Source organism: Mustela putorius, unplaced genomic scaffold, assembly GCF_011764305.1.
Source record: "Mustela putorius furo isolate JIRA1106 unplaced genomic scaffold, ASM1176430v1.1 tig00000174_pilon_pilon_pilon, whole genome shotgun sequence".
NCBI classification, from domain to species: domain Eukaryota; kingdom Metazoa; phylum Chordata; class Mammalia; order Carnivora; family Mustelidae; genus Mustela; species Mustela putorius.
In genome coordinates this window covers 7,640,976-7,661,372 of record NW_025421304.1, presented here as the reverse complement: position 1 = coordinate 7,661,372, position 20,397 = coordinate 7,640,976, and positions in this window count along the sequence as shown.

Here is a 20,397-nt window from a genome sequence, read left to right as displayed (position 1 = left end):
AGTACTCATACATATTCCAGGATTAGTTAGAATCCTTGCCCTTATGGAACTATAGTCTATGCAGTGAACATGGACAATAAATAGAAAAGTACAATATAATATATAGGATGTCAGAGAATGCTAAGTGCTTGAGGAAAAACAAGGTAGGGAAGGAGGGAAAGACATGACTAAAGTAAAGCATATTTGAATAAGTCTTATTCAAACAGTCTTATAGTAGGGATTTTTTTTTTTTTTAAAGTAGGGGTTTTTAAATAAGATAAGATGGTGAGGAAGTGAAGGAAGTTAAAAGAAGAACCCTCCAGGCATAGTGTGCCATGGTTCTGAGGCAGCAGTGTGCCTAAACTCTTTAAGAAGACCTGTGTGATGGGATACTTGGGTGACACAGTCAGTAAAGTATCCAACTTTTGATTTCACTTCAGGTCATGATCTCAGGGTTGTGAGATTGAGCCCCATGTTGGGCTCTGTGCTGGGCAAGGAGCCTGCTTAAGATTTTCTCTCCTGCTCTGCCCCTCCCCTGACCTCTCCCTCTCAAAAAGAAGAAGGAGGAGGAGGAGGAGAAAGAGAAGGAGAAGGAGAAGAGAAGGAGAAGATGACCTGTGAGGCACAGGAGGAGAGAGTAGTAGATAAGTAAGAAAGAGGAGAATGTTAGTGGAGAGCATGTAGGACCTTAGATATTGCATGAATGTCAGCTTTTACTCTGAATGGATGGGAAGCAAGTGGGTACTTTAAATAAAGAAGGTCATAATATAACTTACATCTAAAATAATCACTCTTGTAGAAGCTTTTTATTTTGGTGCAGTCCCAAGAGTTTATTTTTGCTTTTATTTCCTTTCCCTCAGGAGACATATCTAGAAAAATTTGCTATGGACAGGCTGCCTGTGCTCTCTTCTAGGACTTTTTTGGTTTCAGGTCTCACATTTAGATCTTCCATTCATTTTGAATTATTTTTGTATATGGTGTAATAAAGTAATCCAGTTTCTTTCTTTTGCATGTTACTATGCAGTTTTCCCAACATCATTTGTTGAAGAGACTACCTTTTTTTCCATCAGATATTCTTTTCTGCTTCATCAAAGATAAATTTACTATAGAGTTGTGGGTTCATTTCTGGGTTTTCCATTCTGTTCCATTGATAAATGTGTCTAATTTTGTGCCAGTACCATACTGTTTTGATTACCACACCTGTGTAATATAACTTGAAGTCTGGAATTAAAATAAAAACTTTTTTAAAAGTTTTTTTTCATTTTGCATGCTTTAAAACACAATATATACAATACAGATATTTTTAATACTCCAAAACAAAGAGTGGAAAACAATATTTTTTATTTCTGAGTCAAATTCAGGAATTCTCCAGATTAATAAGTCCAAAGTAGTTTAAGAAAATAATAACAGAAATAATCACTCTGGAGTAGACTAGAGAGGGAAAGGTCTGAAAAAAGGAGACCAGTTAGGGAACTTTTGCAGTAAGTAATCTAGATTAGAGATGATGGAGTGGCTAGGAAACCTTGGTTAGACTTTGAAAGTAAACCAACAAAATTTGCTGAAAGACAATAGTCTTTGGGTACTTTCTAAGAAGATAGTCAAGGGTGATTGAGAATTTTGGCCAAGGAAATCAAAGAATGGAGTTGCTACTAACAGATGTGGGGGAGACTGTAGAATAAGCAGGTTGTGAGGAGGTGGTGGAAGGTTGGAGTTCTGTTTTAGATATGTTGAGTTTGACACACCTAATTAGATATCTAAGTGAACATGGAGAGTAGGTAACTGGATATACAATTCTACAGTTCAGAGGAGAGATCTGAGATGAAGAGGAAATGATAGTTGGGAATTCGTCATAGTATAGAAAATAGTTAAAGCCATGATGCAATCACCAAGGGACAGAATATCAATGGAAAAGAAATTATGTATAAAGACTCTCCCTAGGGACATTTCAATTTTAGCAATTAAGGAAGCAAGAAGCAAATGGCAAAGGGATCTGGGGAGTAAACACAGAAATGTAGAAGAAAAACTAGAAAAGTCTGGTTTTCCTGGAAGCCAAGCAAGGAAAAGGCTTTGGAGGGAAAAGTCTTGAATATTGCAAACATTTGAAAATATTCAAATATTACAAAATATATCAAATTAGATAAAAACCAATAATTGGCAATTTTGGTTATCCATGTATAGTTCATTAGCAGTTTCAGTGTAGGCATGGCAATTAAAAAAAAATAGAAACAAAATATCAGTCATTCTCTTACAGAATTTTGATGTTACATAAAGCACTTAGGTGATCTGCCCCCTTCCAAAAAAAGCCTTTATTTTATCATCTAATATTAAGAATTTTTGAGGGAACAAAATTCTGTGTTTGAGTCAGCCTCTACAGACATTTTTCAGAAAAGATAAAAATCACAAAGTAGTAATTAAAATAATTGAGACTAAAATATTTCCAACCAATCTTAAATATTATGTGTTATGTGTACTGTTTGCATTCAATAAATCAGAAGTTTCCTATGTTTCTTTTGATATTAACACAAAAATACATTCTTGTTTTTTTCTTTTCAATAATACTTATTTAGATTTCCAGTTCCAGGAAAGATAGAATCTTCCCACAGAAAGCAATTACAAATTCTGGGGGAAAAATTGTGAAGCATAGTTACTTGAGGGAACAGAGAAGAGCCCAGAAGGTGGCAGAACCTAGAAAATTTTTCCTTTGTCCTAAAAGAGCCACAGAGAGTGAGAGCCATAGACATACAACTAGGCCACTAAGGTAGTAGCTGAAAGCTATAGTCATATTGACTTCCTATATCAAGGGGAGTTTGAAACTGGCAGAATGGCTGGAAATTCAAGGTGCAAATCTTTTAACTAAAGAAGCCATAGGGAAGGAGGTGTCTCTAGATCTGTCTAGAGACTTCCCTCCGGCTCCTGACTCATTCCTAAACTGTATATAAATGGTGGAAATCCAAGAAATATAGGAAGAAAACAATAATAAAAGGACTGACTCCTTATGTCAGCTCCTGTTTAGTGCATGGGAGACTGAGTTTGGGGTATGTATCCCAGCCAGTCAGAAGGGCTAGTGCACACCTCAGGCATTCCATTGAAGTCCTAGAACTATGTCATAGGTGTTAGGATTCTGTCCAAGATTTATGATTGTTCTCTAGATCTAGGAGTAAAGCCACAGGACATTCTAACAAAACATAAAATCCATAACTCAAGTTGGCCTTCCAGCAATTTAATTGCCTGACAGAAGCAGATTCAACACCCTTCAGAGGAAGATAACAGACTTCCTAGTCTCTATAGGATATGATTCATACTAAGTGGCCACAGAGACCTCATCTAGGGAAACTGGACTCCTTGACCTAATCCTCCCCTTCTCTTTATGGAGGGAAGTACATGGAGACCCTGGAAGGTGTGACTTTCTTAGTAAAAGTAAATCCTCTTGGGAAAACTTTGCACTATGAAGGAAGAAACACAGGATCACATACTAAAGCTACAAGACACAATCTGTGGGCTCTGAGACAACTTCAGGAGAAAGAAACATCCAAGCTATTAAGGGAAGACTCAGCAGGCCTGAGCCAGGAAGAGAGAAAAAACAAATCAAATGCTTGGAGTTGAGAGAGAACATGGGTGTGACTGGACAAGGTACCAGGGAAAGGAGAGGAAGAATTAGTAAGAAACAAAAGGACCAACAGGCAGACTATGAAGGGACTTTTTCATTGTGTTAAGCAGGTTGGACTTTCTTTGAGAGTAAGGGGGTACCAACAAAAGTTTTAAGAAAAGCAATATCATCACAATTTTAGCATCCAAACATCTTCCTGGCCAATGTAAGAAATCAATCTGGAGAAAATTGTGTTTGAAGTGTTCAGAGAATGTCCAGACTCCAGAAGAAATTGAGTTTATTGGTCCAGAGCTCAGAAGAAAGATTTAGGTTGCTTTGAACATTTCAGCCTACACAGAATCATTAAAACCCTAGAAGTAAATGAGATATACAGGGATCAATCAAGGAAATAAAAAAAGGCAGTGCAGAAGCCTTAGGATCACCAGCATTCAGGCCTCATCATTACTGTATTAAGTAATAGCACTGGCAATAACATATTTTATAGTACAGATGGGGCCCTCCCTTCAATCAATCTAAATTAGTGGATCTTCCCACACCAAGTTCACTTAATTGATTTGTGTTTGTCTCCTTGTTTCAGATAATCTTTTGGAATAGCAGTTTTCAATTAGGGGACATTTAACAATGTTTGAAGACATTTTGGTTACCACAAATTAGCAGGGATGTACTTGAATCTAGTAGGTAGAGGTCAGAGATCTGTTAAGCATCCTACAATACACGAGACAGAATCATACAAAAAGATTTATCCAGCCCCAAATGTCATTAGTACCAAGATTGAGAAACCCTGACAACATTGACCACTGTTAGACCCTTTGGTCTAGGGACATGAATAACTTCTGTGCCTTCGTCCCAAGGATTTCTGTCAGGGGATACCAGCCTCTAAGGCGATCATCAAAGAATTCTCAAGTTCACTGTTAACAGCATATAACTGAATAAAACTAAAATCTGAAAATACTGAGTTGAACAGATTTAGGGTGATGCATGTACTATAGCTTTTACCTTGGATTTAAATGTGGGAATCCCAATCAAGCAGTCTCAGAGGCAGTGGTGCATGGCTCCCATAATGCCATGAATATAAACCAAATAAAGTTATATAAGAAATAGGTACTATCACACCAAGAGGTACTTAATATTTTATGAAGAAAATGGTCTTTCAAATGTTGGAAAAAAATGGTCTATTGTTGATTGCTGATTTCCTTTCCGTTAATGGGATAAGTGGGGATCATGTGATCAAAGGCTTAAAGAGGTTCTGAGAGTCTCTTTTTTTGCCTATACAGATACAGTGTTGTGTTGTCCAAGGAGAGAGAGACGATGTGAGATTTCCCTGGAGATGAGCCCCTGCTCGGACTCAAAACCAGGGCTGGGCACTGCGAAGGAAAAGGAGCAAAGGACCTTGTTTGATCCAAAGTTTCACTTAGCCTGGTGTTCTGAGCTAGATGAGCACAAATGGGAAACTGGTAAGACACTGGAGCAAACTCTATTTGGTTGAAGAACCAAAGAGCCTCCTAAGAGAGGTGAGGGAGAGAGGGCATGAGATACCCAGTTAAAATCTGAGAAGCATTGAGTTTGTCCTTTGTTGAGTATAAAGCAGTGATGTATTCAGGGAAAGGTGTTTCAGGGAAAGGTGACTACTACCAGACAGCCTTTCCACTCAGCCCTTCAGGTTCATACCTAAAATCTGTGGTACCTCCAAAAGAACTATTTCACTAAAGACTCTGTTAACTTGTTGGTGAAAAGAGAGACATGGCTTTGGTACAGTAAGAGCACATGACACAGATTGAGGGAGAGACACTCTCTCCCACTTTGCCCAAAACCGTATGATACCTCTCAGTAGATACCAAGGCCCTGTTCAGACTCCTCCGACATCCGCCCTCTCTCTCTCAGCAAATGATTTCCTGATTTGATTCAAGCAATCAGATGGGAACACTTTCAACTCTCCTTTACCAAACTCAGAAATTCACCTGGTTTCCTTCTACATACTTCTTATCAAGAGAGGACCCCTCTTGTATATGAGGCAAAATCATGAAGCATTTTTCTAGAATCCAGGCACCTAATCCCTTCTGGAGTTCATGCTGTGTCAATTACCCTTTCTACTACTCTGCCCTGTCAACATATGAGCATGCTAAATTGTCCTCCAGGTTTACATTATAAAGAAGAAAGAAGACTCCTTCCAACCACCATATCCTCCAATTAATATCATATAAGCTTTCATTTCTGACCATGTTGACTTCAAAATAATTTATTACAATATTTCAAATATGTAGGAATATCTGTGTACCTACTACCCAGATTGACCAAATCTTAAATTTGTATATATTTGTTTCAGATATGTTTGTGTTTCCAAATTAGAACATTATAGTTACAACTGAAATTCTCTGTTTCTCTCTCATCACTGCCAGCAGGTAACCACAACCCTTAAATTGGTGTGTATGCTATTTGTGAATGCCTGTACTATATGGGTATATGGCCATATGCACTATAGAATCTTACTTTGCAAGCTCTCAAACTTTAATTAAATTTAATTAAAAGGTATAATATCACATGGATTATTCTGTAACTTGCTTTTACATAAACTGTTTTTGAGATGTTACCATCTCCTTATTTCTATACTATTGCTGGCAGGTATGACATCTTTTTTTAAAACCTCATGACATATTCTAATAATTGTTTTATTCCATCAGAATTTGTGAAGTTCACCTGCTTATTTATCCCATCCCCTACTCGTGATTTTCCCCTTCATATCCTATTTTCCTATTTGTGATTGCAGTCTTATCTCAAATGCAGTCTTTAGAATCTCCTTTAATTAGAAAGAGTTGTGGGGAAATGTGCTCAGTTTTCATTTGAAAATATTGATATTTTTCTATCATTCTAGAAAGATAGTTTTGCTGGGTATGTAATTCCAGGTAAAAGAATTCCGTATTTTAGTGTAGTAGGCTGCTATTAGTTTCATTGACATTCCTATGGAAGTTATCCCTTTTCTCTAATCTGGCACTGTTTGAAATCTTATTTTTGCCTTTAGTGTTTCTTTATGAAGTACAGGACATGTTTGTTTTGCTTTTGTTTTTAATTCTGCTTTTGTGGGAATTCACAAATCTGCAGGATGGCTTCTTTTATCTCTTCTGGAAAACTCTTGATCATCGACTACTCACATATTGCTTTCTGCTCCATGCTCCCTCTCTTCTCTGCAATTTCTCACTTGATGCAATCTCTTAATTTACCTTACCTTTGTCAGATTTTTTATTTCTTTGCTTCTGTGTTTTATTCTGGATAATATTTTTCCAGATTTATCTGAAGTTCACTAATTCTCTTTTTTAACTGTGCCTAATTTACTGTTAAACTCATTCATGGCTTTTCTATGCCAATCATTATATTTTGATATTTAGAATCCTTTTGTCAATAGAATCCATTCTATTTTATAGTCTTTTATTCTTTGTTTCATTTTAGTCCTTTCTGATTTTTTTTTTAAGATTTATTTATTTATTTGACAGACAGAGATCACAAGTAGGCAGAGAGGCAGGCAGAGAGAGAGGAGGAAGCAGGCTCCCCACTGAGCAGAGAGCCTGATGTGGGGCTTGATCCCAGGACCCTGGGACCATGACCCGATCCGAAGGCAGAGGCTTTAACCCACTGAGCCACCCTGGCGCCCCTCATTTCTGCTTCTTGAAGCACATTGAACATACTTATTTTATGTTGGGTGTTTCTAACTCCACTATCTGAAATCTTTTCAGGTCAAGTACTTATATTTCTGCTAGTTTTTATTCATTATGCTTCATTGCCTTATATGTATATATAGGTATGTGTTATTTTTTCTTGTAGGTTATATTTCCAAAATTTTATCTGTTGAAGTAATTTGAGACCTGGTTTGAAAGTGAGATCCCCAGGGAGGATTTGAATTTGCTTCAGTCACATGCCTGGGGGAATCTACCAGGCAGAATCAATTTAAACAAAATTCTTGGCCAAATATTTTTTGGACTATTTGGGTGGTTTGATTTTGGACTGCAAAACTACATAAGGGCTGGCATGTTGTTATAAATTTTAAGAAGAGTTTCTTTCTTTTCTTTTCTTTTCTTTTCTTTTTTTTTAATTCCCATTACTTACTCAGCTCCAGAGTTTGAGAAGGGCAATTTCCCTGACACTTCCCTGGTGAGGTAGTTGGTGATGAGATGGGTAGTTTATTTCTAGTTTACGCTTACTGGACAGTGTGGCCATTTGGGATATCAACTTTAAGTGGGGGCAGAGGAAGGGTGAGGGAAAGCATTCTTTACTAGACTCTCTACTTTGGACAGGCCCTGAACTAACTGTGTAGATCCACAAAATCCAAGGTTCAGGGCCACCCAATTTGGCAAATGCATTTAAGGTAGAAGCGGGCTTATATACTCTGTTTACTCCTGGGTACCTGATTTTATTTAGTTTTTGACCTCTGACTATTTCCAACCAATGTGCCAATTCAATGATTCTTTTTTCCAATATTATATATCCAGTGTTCCAGCAGGAGAATTTGACAGGGTCTCTAGCCTGTCATTCTGCTGGAATTGCAGCTCTCACCCATTCTTTACACAACAATGGTATTTTTAAAGTTCACATTCATTCAAGTCCCTCTCCTGTTTAAAACCTGTCATGGGATCCATATCACCCTTAGGATAAACGCACAGCCTTAGCATAGTTTATAAGCTCCTCCATCCTGCCTCTGTAACATCTCCAGACTTCTTTTTTATCAGTCATCCCCAAGCACCCTCTTTCTACTGAAGCTGAATTACATTACTTTCAGTCATCACAAAACCCCATGTCCTTTCCCTCTCTAAGTTTCTAAATGCATTGCCACTCATTCTTCTTTCCTTTTTGCCTTCTTTCTTCCAAGGCCCACCTTTTCTAACATAACTGCTATTTCCCTTCAGCTTTTAGTCTCAATGTTACTTTCCCTAGAGAGGATTCTGGACAGAGAGTCTTGCTTCTTTCTTCTGACTTTATCTATCATGATGTATTTGCGTGTTTGCAGGTCTGTGTTCCCTTAGGTCCAAGATTTGTGCCTTTCATTCCCCATGCTGGAACCCTCCAGTGCAGTGCTAGCACCCAGTTGCAATGCAGATTCTTTGAAATTAGCTGTTTTTGGAAGATTTTTCTGGAGCTCTGGTTATCACCATCATGATTCCTGTCAGGAAAGAGTGGTAGACAGGGCAAAAATGGCTGTGGAAGCTCCTTGCTATATAAATGACCATCAGAAGCAAAGTCTAGGTGCCGGATGGATAGGTGTCTAGTGGCCTCAGTGACCACACTCAACAAACACAGCAGCCTGGTGAGTATAGTGGATCTAGCCAAGGGAGTCTGGAGTAGAAGGCGATGCAAACAGCAGATAGCTCTCAACAGCTTCACACTTTGTAAGCAAGGATGAGCTATTCCCAGAACCTCCCAGAAATCCTGAGATACCTTTACAGAAAATTAGAGTGCTGAGATAGCAGCAGAGCCAAATGTGTGTAATGAGGCATATCATTCCACTGTATCTGTAGGCAAATGAGGCCTGGGGAAACCTACTTTATACCCAGAGAGACTGCCTCTCATTGAGCTTACTGACAAGTGGAAAAAGAGGAAATTAACAAAGCATTAATTTCATAAGGTGAAAATGTTATAAAGGATGCCTGGGTGGCTCAGTCGGTTAAGTGTCTGTCTTTGGTTCAGGTCATGATCTCAGAGTCCTGGGATCGAGCCCTGAGTTGGGCTCCCTGCAGAGCAGGGAGTCTTCTTCTCCTTCTCCCTCTGCCTTCTCCCTCCTGCTCATGTTCTGTCTCTGTATTTCTCAAATAAATAAATGAAATCTTTAAAAAAAAAAAAAAGAACACATGCACACACCTGAACTACCTGCATTAACATAAAGGGGACTCCTCTTACTAAGGAGGAAGGACCTAAGATGATTGCTACTTTTCCTACTGTCCCTGCATACAAAAAGCCCAAGGTGTAGTGGAAAGTCAGCATGGCATAGCTGGAATGGATAGCTTCCCATACATTTACCCTCATGGTATATGCTTGCTTTAACATACTAATTATTTTATTTTCTAATCTTCAACTAGAGAACTACATGACTAAACCTTTGGGGATGTGGAAGGGATTAGTGAGAGCAGAGTCTAGGAATCATGAGGCCAATCAAAGGGCTTTGTGTATCAACCAGCTTTCTAGACTCTTCCTGAGAGCAAAGCAAAGTCTTCCTATAATTAAGTTTCCTAGAGTGTTTGTCAAATTCTAAAGTCAGTGATCTCTGATAGAGCCCACAGACTCATTATTTAAGGCCCACGAAGATAATGATTAAGCCAAGATAAGGAGAGAGAGATGACCTGTGTTCTGTCTAAAAGGGTAGAACTTCCCATTCTATCAGATTCTGAACATAGCTTTATCAGATTTCTGGTTTTCTAACAAGACAACCCCGCCCCCCCCAAAAAAAAAGGTCTTCATTTTTAAATATTGTTTCAAAATCTTTAATTCTTTGAAGACAGATGGAGCATTCTTCATTCATCAGATTGTGACTTCTAGTCAATATACCAAGACGTGAATATCTTGAGCAAACTGAGCTTGGACCCCCTCCCCAACTTAGTGCTCTTTGAAGAAGAATCTTCATTGCTAAATCCCTTCTTTCTTCTCACCAGTCTCCTAGTCATCTTGTGAAGTCAGTAGGTGTGAACTGTGTCATTGAATTGTCCCCAAGTGGGCCCAGGGAATCACGGTGCACCCTTTGCTATAGAGTCTCTTGGGAGAGGCACAGAGAACTAAATGGATAAAGGAACCAGCTGTTTCTAAGAATAGAACCACCATATCCCAATGGACCTGTGGAATTTCCAGAGAAAGTATGAATAGAGACAAGATAAAGCCATCTGTATAATCATGATGCTGCATTCATCCTAACCAGGTACATGCCCTTGAACTACAGGTGCTGAGCATGGCATCTGTTTATAAATTAGGCAATTGGAGATGGCTAAAAGTATTCATCTCTTTTACTACTTCCTTCAGTATGTATAATATTAGCAAAATGTCTCAATGGCTGGTAAATCATCTTTAATTCCTTTGGAACCCATCATAGTAATATTAACCATGATGGATTCTTGTGGTATTTAAAGAACTAGATTGTCAATTAGCTTTTATGGGATACATCACAGTCATCAGCCTTGTATCAGACCTCCTTTTCAAAGAAGCCAGTTATTAAAATGTACAATAATTTGCTTTTATTATAATCTATCTAAAAGCCAAAGCTAGTCTCCAAAATAATTTAAAGTTTTAAGTTGCAATATAAGAGACCTTTTCTTCAAAATGACTGTATAATATAGTGTCACCATTCTTGGTTAATTATTTTGCAGAGTGTGAATTTTAGTTAATCGTTTCTTGCAAGGACCAAATAACATAGGTGCTTCCTAACAGCCTCTCTGGGAATAACTACTGTCCTTTCAGGAGCTAATTAATCAAGCCATGCTCATAAAAACTTAAGTAACTACCCACCAGGGTGGGAGTCCCCTGAGGCTCTCCACTCCTGGAAATCACTTGTCCATAGTGTTGACCTTGGCAGAAAGAAAGGGCAGTGAGTCAACTTTGACTTGGCACAGCACCCACCAGGGACCTTCCATGCTAGCTGGTATGGTCATCTGCTCAAGATAACCTGAAATTTTAAAGCCTCATCTTCACTGTAGGTGCCCTTCAAAACTTACCCGATGCTACCTACAGCTTGAAACAAAAATAGATGTGTTCTGTTGGAAACATGAGAAGATGAGAAACAGCCCAGTTCTGTTTTGAATTCAATAAATAGTTATGTTTATTTAATCAGCATTTTCAAAAAACTTGGAGAAAATCAAATCAATGAAATACTGCCCCTGCCCTTCATGAACCAGGGGGCCCATGGTTCAGACAAGTACATCCAAGCCAATGGCAAGATGAGGCAGAGTTTACAACTCTACCCTGAGCAGCAACTTGAAAGTTCCCACTTCCACCATCAAATTTACCACACTGAACTGCAAGTCATAGACTCTCATCCTTCTCTCCTAGTAGCCAGTAAATTCCCTCAAGGCAGGAATCATTCATCTCTGTATCTACAGCACCTTACACAATGCCAGATTCATATTTGTTTACTGAACAAATTAATACAAAGATAACATTTAATGAGCATATATTATAAACAAGTCTTAGGTTGGATGCTTTACAAAAATCTCCTTTAATTCCTCTAAAAATCCTACAAGGGAAATTCAAGGAAACTATTATACTTTCTGTTTTGCTGATAAGAAAAATGAAATTTGGAGAAACCAGAGGAATTTGCCCAAAGTTCACAGCTGTTAAGTGGCAGAGTTGGCATGAGATTCTAGCTTCATCTAGCTCCTTGGTTTATATTTTTGACCATTATGCCTTACTATTTCAATAAAAATTGTAGCAACTTCTAAAAAGTCACACACACACACACACACACACACACACACACACACAGATGCACAAAAGAGAGTCCATCTCATACTAAGGTAGGAGAGAAATTGCAAACTGTGTCATAAGATTATGGAAGATTTCCTGGGTGTGGTGGTCCTTGAGCTGGTCCTTCAAGTGTGGGAGTGCTTTAGTCAGCATCAGCATCATGCAGAAGGCAGCAAAGGAGAAACTCAGTATTGACCTGAGGGTGTGAGAATGAGGACTGGAGAGACTGGCTACACCTCAGAGACAACTCCTAGAATAACTGTGGTTGGTGTGATAGAGAGCTCAAAGCAGCAGCCCCACTGCTGCTCATATGACTCACTCACCAGCCCACTGACATTAACTCAAAGGTAGCACAAGCTGAATCAGTGCACAAAATGATCCTCTTCCTCAGTGCTCCCCCGTGTGCATGTAGGCACAGGCACACACACACACACACACACACACACACCATGACAGCTATAGGGAGGGTAAAAAGCTCAGTGGTCAACAGCCTCTGGCTAGGGGAGATAACATTTCCGGCCTGATTTAAACCACCCATGTGTCAACAACTCTTGTTGATGGGCACATCACAATGAATGTCCTAGGCTTGGCTTTATCAAGCCTCTTCCAGCCACAGCTCAGAATTATGGATCAATGTTGAAGGAAGGAGGAATGGGCAGGGAAGGAATTATCAGGAAAGGTGTGTATGGGACAAGTCCACTGACCAGAGCCTCTGCCCATTATTTATCGGCAATTTGTTTATGTAGCCACAATCCATTCTCTTGGGTGCCCTGTGGGTGTGTTGGGGGAGAGGATCTGTTAGAGGTTTGAATTTGAAGTATATTACATGAACTAAACCACAAATAAGTAACTCAGTTATTGGGGGGGTGAGCCCCCTCTGACCCATCATTTTGCTAAAATGAACTCCTCATGGTTGAGTGGCACTCCCCACCTTTCCTAAGATTAGTTTGAACTGGCTCTGGAATATTTATTGAGGAGACCTTTCATTATAAAGCAGCCAAGTACCAGTTACCTAAAATATATGCAAGTTTTTAAAGTCTACATTCAAGGTTTAAAACCTTTTTGCTTATGAAAAATGTCCTACCTGGCCTCTCCCTGTCTCATTTGGGAGATTAAACGGTAGCTATATAGTTGAACTGCAATTCGCTTGGCTCTGAAGAAGCCATTATCATTGAAATTCAAGACCCTTGATCTAAGGTGTCTTAGAGAACTATTGGATGCTATATACTATACATTAGAGTGCAGAGTACAATGCAAAATTAGTCTTTGTAAAGAGTTACAGGAGAAAGCCTTGTATGAAACAAAATATGGTTGTCATAAAAACTGATCTGCATGGGTTGTATGTCACCCAGGAAGTCTGAAGTGTGGATCACCCCAATCACAGGAACAACTGGAGGTGTAAAGACTACACAGGTAGGGTATTTTCTTCTGCTCTTAAGGTGATTTTACCTCTTGGGTGAAATGCAGGATTGTAACTAAAGTAAAATTAGACTCAGTCTGTGAATCTTTTTAAAGAAAGTAGAAGCCAAAGAAATATTCCAGCAGGGAAAGGATCAGAATGGGAAGTGCCCAAGAAAGACAGGATTTTGCAGAATCATAAAAAGCAGAATTTGCAAGGTCATTTCACACCAAAAAGTGACAGGAAAGTTTCTAAGCAGAATAAGATGGGGGGGAAAGAGAGAGAAAAAGAGAGAGAGAGAGAGAGAGAGAGAGAGAGAAAGGAAGAAGAGAGGAAGAAAAAAGAAAGGAAGGAAGGAAGGAAGAAAATAGAGCAGAGTCCTCTTTAGAGATTTTTGCCCCATAAAATTATACCATTCTGATTTTCAGAGGTGTTAAAAAGTTGTTACTAAGGTTCTGATCTTTTGTTTTATTCCTTTGATGCTATTCACATATATTCATTAAGTAATAAGCCACTCTAAATATAAAGTGTGTGCCTGAAACTATGCCAGTCACCATAGGGTGTAATCCAACAGACCATCTTCAATAGTCACCAAAAGCGTCTTAGAATTACAGTCCTGAACTCTACCACAGATCTACTTAGTCAAAATCCCTAGAGGTTGGGTTTGGGAATATAAACCTTAAAAAGAATATCTTGAAATGCCTGGTTTATCTCTCTAATTCATGAGTGCTTGAATGGATAATACATGGATGAATGGGGGGAAGATGAGGAGAACTACAAGGACACAGTAATTAAGAATGTCTTCTTAGAGGGGAAAATTCTTGATGTAAAAACAGGATTATATTAAGCACAAAGAAGAGGGATGGGCATAGGCAAATATGGGAAATAACATAAAGTAGCAGAGGCAAAGAAAGAGTATTGCATATGCTTAAATCCAAATTTATTAAATGCTTAAAACAATAATAAAGTTTCAAAAACATTCCAACTTAAAAATACTATTTAAAAATACTATTGGGGTGCATGGGTGGCTCAGTGGGTTAAAGCCTCTGCCTTTGGCTCAGGTCATGATCCCGGGGTCCTGGGATGGAGCCCCGCATTGGGCTCTCTGCTCAGTGAGGAGCCTGCTTCCTCCTCTCTCTCTGCCTGCCTCTCTGCTACTTGTGATCTCTGTCTGTCAAATAAATGAATAAAATCTTTAAAAAAATACTATTTAAATTGCATTTCAAAATATAAAACACTTAGGAACAAATATAACAAATATGTGTAAGATTTCTATACTAAAAATTATAAAACAGTGCTGAGAGAAATTAACAAAAGTCCCAAATAAATAGAGAGATATACCATTTTCATGGACTGGAAAACTCAATATTGTTAAAGTGCCAATTCTCCCTAAATTGATCTACAAATTCAGTGCAATACCAAATAACATCCCAATAGACTTTTTTTTTTTTTCCGGAGGGGCATGGGAGTGATTTTAAATTTTGTTTGGAACTACAACAGACTAAGAAAAATAAATAATCCTGAAAAAGTAGAACAAAGCTATATGACCTACTGAACCTGACTTTAAGTTTTATTATAAAGCTATGATACTCTATATAGAAAGCCCAAAAGACTCTGTCAAAAACAAAACAAAACAAAACTGCTAGAACTGAGCAATGAATTCAGTAAATTTTCAGGGTACAAAATCTATCTTCAGCAATATGATGCATTTCTATACACCAATAATGAAGCATCGGAAAGAGAAATTAAGGAATCAATCCCATTTATATTTGTGCCCAAAACAGTAAGATACCTAGAATAAACCTAACCAAAGATGTAAAAGACCTGTACTCTGAAAACCATAAAACACTGATGAAAGATGACACAAAGAAATGGAAAGACATTCCATGTTCATGGGTTGGAAGAACAAATATATTTAAAGTGTCTATACTACCAAAAGCAATCATGCATTTGATGCAATCCCTATCAAAACATTAATAGCATTTTTCACAGAACTCAAACAAAACAATTCTAAAATTTATATGGATTCACAAAAGAACCCAAAGAGTCAAAGCAAACTTGAAAAAGAAAAGCAAAGCTGGAGACATCACAATCCCCCTCAAAAGTTATATTACAAAGTTGTAGTGATCAAAATAGTATGATATTTGCAAAGAAACAGACACATAGATCAATAGAAGAGAATAGAAAACCCAGAAATGAACCCACAACTCTATGGTCAATTACTCTTCAACAAAGTAGGAAAGAATGTCCAATGGGAAAAAAAAAAAACAGTCTCCTCAACAAATGATGTTGGAAACTGGACAGCCACATGTGGATGAAGAAACTGGACCACTTTCTTTTTTCATCATACACAAAAATACATTCAAAACAGATTAAAGACTTAAATGTGAGATCTGAAACCATAAATATCCTACAAGGGACCACAGACAGTAACCTCTTTAAATTGGCCATAGCAACTTCTTTCTAAATATGTCATCTGAAGCAAGGGAAAATAAATAATAAATAAATAAACAAATAAACAAACAAACTATTGGGACTACATCAAAGTAAAATTTTCTGAACAGCAAATGAAATAACCAAAGAAACTAAAAAGCAACCTACAGAATGGGAGAAGATATTGGCAAATGATATAGCTATAAAGGGTTAGGATCTGAATATATATAAAGAACTTCTAAAAATCAACAGCCCAAAATGAATAATCCAATAAAAATTGGGCAGATGGCATGAATAGACATTTTGCCAAAGAAGGCATATAGATGGCTAAGAGACACATGAAAAGATGTTCAACATCACTCATCATCAGGGAAATACAAATCAAAATTGCAATGAGATATCACCTTACACCTGTCAGTATGGCCAAAATCAACAACACAAGAAACAACAGGTGTTGGGAAAGGATGTGGAGAAAGGGAAACCCTCTTACACGGTTGGTGGGAATGCAAACTGGTGCATCCACTCTGGGAAACAGTATGGAGGTTCTCATAAAGTTAACAATAGAACTACCCTAAAACCTAGAAATTGCAGTACAGGAATTTACCCAAAGAACATAAAAATACTAATTCAAAGGGACACCTGCACACTGATGTTTATAGCAGCATTATCTATAATAGCCAAATTATGAAAACAGCTCATATGATCATTGACTGATGAAGAGATAAAGAACATGTGGTATATACACGATGAAATATTAGTCACCCATAAAAAAGAATGAAATCTTGCCATTAGCAATAACATGGTGGAGAGAGTATTATGCTAAGTGAAATAAATCAGTCAGAGAAAGACAAATCCCTTACGATTTCATTCACATGTGGAATTTAAGAAACAAAGCAAACAAACATAAGGGGAGAAAAAGAAAGGCAAACCAAGAAACATACTCTTAACTATAGAGAACAAACTGATGGTTACCAGAGGGAAGGTGGGCAGGGGGATGGGTTAAATAAGTGATGCGAATTTAGGAGTACACTTCCTGTGATGAGCACCAGGTTTTGTATGTAAATGATGAATCACTATATTCTACACCAGAAACTAATAATACACTGTTATTAACTAACTAGAATTTAAATTAAAACTAAAAAATAAAATAAAATTTAATGTGTCTTTGGTGAAAGAATAGGCAGATCATTGGAACATAATTGAAGGTCCAAATTGGTTCCTATGCACAAAATTAAATTATTTTTGACAAAGATGTCAAGCAATTTAATGGGAAAAATGTTTCTTCAACAAGTTTTCTAAAATAATTATATACCCATACCAAAAAAAGGAAAAAAAGATTCATGGGTGTTATCCTATACCACACACACAAATTAATTCAAAATAAATCTTATATTTAAGACAAAAATTATAATGCTCCCAAGAAGGAGAATATTTCCATGACCTTGGCATAGGAAAAGATTCTTAGCATACAAAAAGCACTAACCATAAGAAAAATTGATAATTGAATTTTATTAAATAAAGAATCATCCTCTCATCAAAAAAATACCATTAAGAAAATAAAGACAAGCTATAGACTGGGGGAAAAAATCACAATATATCTATCTGAATATACACATATATATACACACACACATATTATATTATGCATATATTATACATATATTATATATTATACATATATTATATGTATATCACATATATGTATCATCTACATATTACTATATTATACTTATATACATATCTCTTCTACAACTCAATTAGAAAAGAATAAATAACGCATTTTTTAAATAAGCAGAAATATATAAATAGATGTATCACAAATAAAGAGTATACAAATGGCTAACATAAAAAATGCTCAACACTATTAGCTGCCAGAGGGATGAAAATTAAAACTATATTAATTTAGGGACACATGGGTGGTAAAGTCATTTAGCATCCAACTCTTGGTTTCAGGTCAGGTCCTGATCTCGGGGTTGTAAGATCAATCCCTACATTGGGCTCTGTGCTCAGTGCAGGGTCTGCTTGAGATTCTCCCTCTGCTCCTCTCCCTGCTCATGCTCACACATTCTCTCTTGCTTTCTCTCTCCCTCTCTAAAATAAATCTTAAAAAAAAAACTATTTTAATTTAATTTAAAGCAATGATATATCACTATACACCCCTATGAGAGCAAAAATGAAGAAGATCAACAGTCCTGGATTTTGGAGGGGATGTGGAAAACTCTCATGTTCCAAGTATACATAATACAATTATTTTGAAAACAGTTTGAGAGTTTAACATTTTAAGAAAGTTAAACATTATATTATGACCCAAAAGTTTTACAACAAGGTCTTTACCCAAGAGAAATAAAAATACATGTCCACTATAAGCCTTGTGAATAGTGTTCATAAGAATTTTATTCACAGTAACCCCAAGTTGTAAACAGTCCATCACAAGGAGAATGAATAAACTATGGCAGATTCATATATCGGACCATTACTCAACAAGAAAAGACAGAAACAATAACAACAACAACAACAACAAACCCTACTAGTGCCAGCTATCAGTGTGGATATCTCAAAAATATTACACAGATGAAAGAAGCCAGGCACACACATATATGTACTATTTGGTTTTGTTTATGTGAATTTCCAGCATTGGCAAAACTGGAGGAAAAAAGAAATCAAATCAGTGATTTATCAAGAAGAGACTGAGAGGAAAGGGGCACTGTCTGGGGTGATGGTAATGTTTGTGCCTAAAAATGGGTGTAGGTTACATGAGTATAGGCATTCATCAAAAACAGTTCAAACGATATCCTTAAGATCTGAATATTTTGTGTTTGTAAATTATATCTCAATTTTTTAAATCCATAATTTCTACATTGTTCAAGACAAATTAGGCTACGCTGTGGCAACATACAAACCCTAGCTCTTTTTTTAAATTATTTTTATTATGTTATGTTAGTCACCATACAGTATGTCATTAGTTTTTGATGTAGTGTTGCAAGATTCATTGTTTAGGTATAACACCCAGTTCTCCATGCAGTATGTGCCCTCCTTAATACCAATCACTGGGCCAACCCATTCCCCTCACCTTCCTCCCCTCTAAAACCCTCAGTTTGTCTCTCAGAGTCTACAGTTTCTCAAGGTTCTTCTTCCCCTCTGATTCCTCCCCCACTTCATTTTTGCCTTCCTTCTCCTAATGTCCTCATGATACTCCTTATTACTGAACCATCAGAAAGGATGAATACCCAACTTTTGCATCAACATGGATGGGTCGGGAGGAGATTATGCTGAGTGAAATAAGTCAAGCAGAGAAAGTCAATTATCATATGGTTTCACTTACTTGTGGAAAAACACCTAAATCTTAATGGCTTAACACAGCTAATATTTACTTCTTGCTAAAAGTCCATTGCAGATCTGGGTAGCCATCTTTCAGTATTGTGTCTCTGCATCTTACTATGGAGCCTACTTTAGCTTCCTTGACAAGAGAGAGATTGGTGAGTCATGCAGAGGATTTAAACTACCTCAACTCAGACAGGACATAAGACATTTCCCGCTCACATCCTATTGGTCAGAATCTAAACGGCCTTAACTAAATGTAAAGGACTGGGGAGTATAGACTCCCAAATACCCATGAAAGGAAGAATTGCTAAATATTGAACACTAGAAATGCCTGCCCTAGCCTTGTCTTCAGGGCTCTTCCATTTTAGGAAAGAAGAATAAAATTTAACTTTCCATATATTGATTATTACAATTTCATTCCTGTGCCCAGATCTGGTCTTAGGAAATGAGATCTCCATCTTTTTACAAAGGAAGATTCAATAAGTGATTCATTTATTCCCTTTCTGCAAACATAGTTAAGCCAATACTTCCTGGTAGGCAAAAGTAAAGAACTCTGTGAAAATGCAACAACAACAACAAAAATCAATTTGTGAAATTAACCGAAGGAACCAGAGCAGATATCCAACCAGGAGATACCTGGTTCATAGCACTGCTGAGGTAACGCTAAGGGACATGGACTGACAAGTGACTGACAAACTAATCTGGTCCAAAATAAATTATGATTGGGAATAATGGCCATGCTGTCCTCATGCTGCTGTGGAGAAATCAGACATTATAAAAGAAAAAAAGGAGATGTTTATCTAGTCCAAAGTGACAGTTTGATGCTTGTCAAATTCATCTTCATATTCCTAAGACTTTCTGATTTTGTAGGCGCCCTGGAGAAAAGTTCACTATAGCACACACACACAGAAAAAGGGAAAGGCAAAGCCTGTTTTGCAATTCCCTTCTCTGTTTGAAATTTGCACAAAAGGTCTTGAACACTATAACAATTAGAAGAGGAGAAAGTGTTTGGCAGATCAAATAGGTGAGATGTTAGGGACTCTATTTTTTAAATGTCTGGAAGACACTGCTGATTAATTTTGGCTGAAACTTGAAAAAAAAGGCACATTTTCTAAACCAATATGTGGAATTTTCTGATCAGGTAAGCACCTTTAAAGTTCATTTTTGCCAAGAATGGTCAGAAATTAGATTGTGTAACTGTTCCCACAAATTGCTCAAAGGTTACCTCTCC